Raw genomic sequence first — 4,711 nt, forward strand, 5'->3', positions numbered from 1 at the left:
ATAGGGCACCTAGATTGTAAGCTCACTGGGGCAAAAATGGATGAGCATGTAATAGGGATCTTAGATTGTAAACTCACTGGGACAGGGACTGATAGGAATGTGATAGGGACCTTAGATTGTAAGCTCACTGGGGCAGGGACTGATAGGAAAGTGATAGGGCCTTTAGATTGTAAGCTCACTGGGGCAGGGACTGATGGGAACATGATAGGGACATTAGATTGTAAGCTCACTGGGGCAGGGACTGATGGGAATGTGATGGGGACCTTAGATTGTAAGCTCACTGGGACAGGGACTGATGGGAATGTGATAGGGACCTTAGATTGTAAGCTCACTGGGGCAGGGACTGATGGGAACGTGATAGGGACCTTAGATTGTAAACTCACTGGGACAGGGACTGATGGGAATGTGATAGGGACCTTAGATTGTAAGCTCACTGGGGCAGGGACTGATGGGAATGTGATAGGGACCTTAGATTGTAAGCTCACTGGGGCAGGGACTGATGGGAATGTGATAGGGACCTTAGATTGTAAGCTCACTGGGGCAGGGACTGATAGGAAAGTGATAGGGCCTTTAGATTGTAAGCTCACTGGGGCAGGGACTGATGGGAATGTGATGGGGACCTTAGATTGTAAGCTCACTGGGACAGGGACTGATGGGAATGTGATAGGGACCTTAGATTGTAAGCTCACTGGGGCAGGGACTGATGGGAACGTGATAGGGACCTTAGATTGAAGGATGAAGGGAAATGATGTATAGTATCCGTACAGCACCGAGGGTATCTGGCAACGCTATCGCTCCTCCTTCTCTCTCTCTCAGTGACTTTCACTTTCTATAGTGAATATATAAATATACATATATATAAATATGTCTGTGCCGTCCCAGTTCTGTCTCCAAGTTGTGGCCACTCAGTCTGTACATACTCACCATCTGTCTGTCTTTGGGGTTCTGTAGCCTTTCCAGATATGGGGCCAGTCTGTACTCTCTCCCCAGTGATTGGTAGATAGAAAGTTTCTGGGAATTTGATATTTCGTTCCTCCAGTCACAGACGTATTGCTCTTTGACTTTGTTTATTGTTTGTGTTATTTGGCCTTTTGTCAGTTGGTGGGAGTCTCTCTCTGTCTCTGTCTCTGTCTCTCTGTCTCATTCTCTCTCTCTCTCTCTCTCTCTCTCTCTCTCTCTCTCTCTCTCTCTTTCTCTCCCTCTCCCTCTTTCCTTTTGTAAAAATATTCACCCCTTGGCATTTTTCATGTTTTGTTGCTTGAAGATGCATTTTTATTGTGACACAAACAACAAATAGGACAAAATAACAGAAATCTTCAGTGTGCATAACTGTTCAACCCCCCCTAAAGTCAGTATTTGTAGATTCACCTTATGCAGCAATTCCTGTAAATGGATTGTTATTGAGGGGAATAACGGGAACACCCAGTGACTTTCACTTTCTATAGTGAATATATAAATATATATAAATATGTCTGTGCCGTCCCAGTTCTGTCTCCTAGTTGTGGCCACTCAGTCTGTACATACTCACCATCTGTCTGTCTTTGGGGTTCTGTAGCCTTTCCAGATATGGGGCCAGTCTGTACTCTCTCCCCAGTGATTGGTCGATAGAAAGTTTCTGGCAATTTGATATTTCCTTCCTCCAGTCACAGACGTATTGCTCTTTGTATTTGTTTATTTTTTGTGTTATTTGGCCTTTTGTCAGTTGGTGGGAGTCTTGGGTGGGCAGGGTGCTGATCAGTCTGGTAGTTCAGCCAGGCTTTATGGTGGTGGCTCATGGGGCTACTGTTGTGTAGATGTGGCCAGTATGAGAGGCCCTCTTGTGTAAGACAAACATTAGGGGAAATGTGCCCAGCTCAGGCCGACAGGCAGAGTTTGAGGTGCTCCTGTGGAGCTGGAGAAGGTGCTTACAGAATTCCAGGTGAAATATTTCTGTTGGGCTAGAATCCCATTTGGATTGGTCTGGGTAAGTGACAGGAGCCCAAACTTCGCTTCCATAGAGGAGGATTGGAGCGATGAGACTGTAGAAGATTCTAAGCCAGACTCTCACTGGTGGTTTAAGGTGGTACAGGTGTCTTCTGATGGCATAGAAGGTCCTACAAGCCTTGTCTTTTAGGGCAGCTATTGCTGGTTTAAAGCTTCCTGATTGGCTGATTTCTAGGCCAAGGTAGGTATAGCTGTCAGTACCATTCAATGGGCAGTTGTTTAGTGTGAAGGAGGGATTTTTGTGTTGTTTATTCTTCTTTTGGAAAACCATGACCTTCGTTTTGTTTGGGTTAATGGACAATGCCCATGTTGTGCTGTACTTCTCCAGTACTGCCAGGCTTGCAGGCCACTCTCTGTTGGTGAGAGGAGAAGGAGATGATCAGCATACAGCAGAACTTCACCTCTCTGTCATTTCAATCCTGGTGCTGAGGAGGAATCTAATGCTGCTGCCAGTTCATTGATGTAGATGTTAAATAGAGTTGGACTCAGGCTGCAGCCCTGTCTGACCCCACGGTCTTGTCGGAACCACTCGCTTCTCTTCCCGTTAATCTTCACTCTGCATTGGTTCTCAGTATATGAGCTCTTTATGACATCATATGTCTTCCCTCCTATGTCACTCTCCAGAAGTCTCAGGAATAGACCTGGGTGCCACACTGAGTCAAAAGCCTTTTTAAAGTCTACAAAAGAGGCAAATATTTTTCCATGTTTTATATTGTGGACGTGGTCCCTGATGAGACAGGGTGTAGATCAGTGGTGCGATGGTTTGGCATGAACCCTGCTTGGCTCTGGCTGAGGACATGGTGCTGGGTTAGGAATGGGAGGATTCGCCTATTTAGGGTACAGTTTGCCCATTGTGCTGCCCACACAGATCCCTCTGTAATTGGCTGGGTCATACCGCTCCCCACTTTTGTAGATGGGGGTTATGAGGCCCTGGTTCCATATCTGAGGGAAGTGGCCAACACTAAGGATAAGGTTAAAGAGTTTTGTTATTGCAGCATGTGTTTCGGGGGGGCTGTATTTAAGCATCTCAAGCAGAATTCCATCTGTACCGGCAGCTTTTTTACATTGTAGGTCTTTTATTTTATCTGCTAATTCTTGGGTTGTTATTGGTGTGTCTAGAGGGGTTTGGAAATCCTTTATTTTTGCTTCCAGAAGATGAAGCTTTGTCTTTATCTGCTTTTGTTCCAGGGTTTGCTCAACTGGGGGAATTTCTTTGTACAGATCTTTGAGATAATTTAGCCAGATGTTGCCATTTTGTATATGGAGGGAATTTTTATTGGGTCGGGTCCCCATGTTTTTCCAGATGTCCCAGAATGAGTTTTCTTGCAGGGCATCCTCCAATTGTTGGAGATTGTTTGAGATGTGATTTTGCTTTTTCTTTCTAAGGACCTGTTTGTATTGGTATTGTATGTTGTGATGGGCCTTCAGCTCTGGCTTGTCTGGGTCTCTCTGTTTTTGGTTAGAGGTTTTCCTTAGGCAGTTCCTTATTGCCTTGCACTCCCTGTCAAACCATTTATTGGGGTTTTTATAGGCTTGTTTCTTGCAGCTGGTCCTTCTAAGCTGAGATAGTTCTGCTATGAAGTGTTGAGCTCCTTTGCTGCTTTGTTCACCCCTTGTGGGGTTCTCTTGTATGGTTTGTTTTGGAAGCTTTCAAGCAGTTGTTTGACATCAAATCTTGTGGTGACCTCCCTGTACTTCATGGCAGAGTGTTGGGTCCATTTAAAGGGAGAGGGAAGGTTGTAGAGACTGTACTGGTGGGGTTGTCCAGGTGGTTTTTTGCTGGATCTAATATATAGAAGTATTTGATTATGGTCTGACAGGTGGGTTTCTGGAGTCACAGTGAAGGCACTAATGTTTGCAGGGTCCATATCTATAATAACATAGTCCACCACACTGCTACCTATATGGGAGTTTAGTGTATGTCGCCCTAGTGAGTCTCCTTTGGTGCGGCCATTAAGAATAGAAAGTCCAAGGCTTCTGCACAGGTTTAACAGTTTTCTCCCCATTTTGTTTACTGTCATAACTGTTTCTTTGGGTCGGTACTGATTCCTGGCAGCATTGTGCAGAACCCAGTATGTAGGTATTCCCCTCAGGAGTCAGGTAGTCTTTCTCTCTGCCTGTTCTGCCATTGAGGTCTCCATATATGATCACTCGGCCCAGGGACTGGAAGTGTCAGACCTTCCTTTCTAGGATCACATAACTATCTGGCCTGAAATACGGGGACTCCGGTGGGGGGATGTATGCTGCACACAGGTATATGTCTGTCTGAGAGGTTAATAATGTGCTGCTTATTTTTATCCACATATGACTGACTCCTCTCTTTATTGCTCTAATATGTTCTTGCAGCTCCTCCTTGTACCAGACTAATACCCCTCCTGAACAGCGGCCCTGTTTGGTGCTTTTATTCTTCTGGGCAGGAACCAAAAACTCCCTGTAGCCAATGGGTACCAAGGATTCATCCTCTGCCCGGGCCCATGTTTCCAGGAGGATCTGTATATCAATGTCATACAGTCTCTGTTTAAAGTCTGGATCCTTCTCTCTCTCTCTCTCTCTCTCTCTCTCTCTCTCTCCTTCTCGCTCTCTTTCTCGTCAGGGGCCAGCAGGTCCGGACTGGCAATCTGTGGGTTCTGGCAAATGCCAGAGGGGCTGCTATAAGATGCCATAGAAAGTCACTATTTAGTGGGCTGGTGGGGGCTGAAAGGGCCTCTGTGTACCTGAAATAGCAGGG

This window comes from Xenopus laevis, chromosome 5L (genome assembly GCF_017654675.1).
Source record: "Xenopus laevis strain J_2021 chromosome 5L, Xenopus_laevis_v10.1, whole genome shotgun sequence".
NCBI classification, from domain to species: domain Eukaryota; kingdom Metazoa; phylum Chordata; class Amphibia; order Anura; family Pipidae; genus Xenopus; species Xenopus laevis.